The following is an 804-nucleotide window of genomic DNA, read 5'->3' as shown; positions in this document are numbered from 1 at the left end:
AGGCCTTCTATAGAGCTAAGAAAACTTTGTCACTTAAAATGGCATGTTCCTTGGAAAGAAGTCTTTAAAGGGATATAAGCTGAATTTATGCAGGTTTGGGGCCTACTCGTTGCTGTAGATCACGATATACCTGTTGTATTCTACTTACTAAAGATTATTCAACCACCACTTGCAATTGACTGAACTCAAAACATGATACAACTTATATACTATCCGATGACGTAATTTATCTTGTGGACATGTAGAGGAAAGCCCAACCTAACAATCGACAGCTGTTCTAGTAATGTCAGAAGACAATTATAATGTAATAGAAAACATGCATCAACATAAACATTATACTAGGATAGCTTAATCAGTGTTTTATTATATATTTGTATTTTCACTTGAGTAAAAAAAAAATCGGCTTGTGCGACTTAAAACTTAAGCCGTTACTTAAAGCTCCAACACATTCTCTCTTAAAATCATTATATGAACTGAAATTTTGCTCTTTTAATTAAAGACAAATAATATAAAAAATTAAAAATGTTAGCTGCTGTATAATCTGGAAAAAGACCAATAAATACAGGTGTGTAATATGAAGCTATATTTAAATTTGATTATCACAACTCAGTGAACTGTGGATGATAGAGTTCATAGAAAAATGATAATTTTGCCAGATAATTATGTGATAACTCAAGTAAATGTTATCAATTAATCACGCATTTATCGTATGAATGTCAATATCTAATTGGTAAGTCTCTGAACTGAACGTACGTTGTATTATACTTGGAATCTATTCAGATCTGACGTTAGGGGCCCTGGAAC

This window comes from Glandiceps talaboti, chromosome 3 (genome assembly GCF_964340395.1).
Source record: "Glandiceps talaboti chromosome 3, keGlaTala1.1, whole genome shotgun sequence".
Taxonomy (NCBI): Eukaryota; Metazoa; Hemichordata; class Enteropneusta; family Spengelidae; genus Glandiceps; species Glandiceps talaboti.
Note: the sequence above shows the minus strand (reverse complement) of the source record.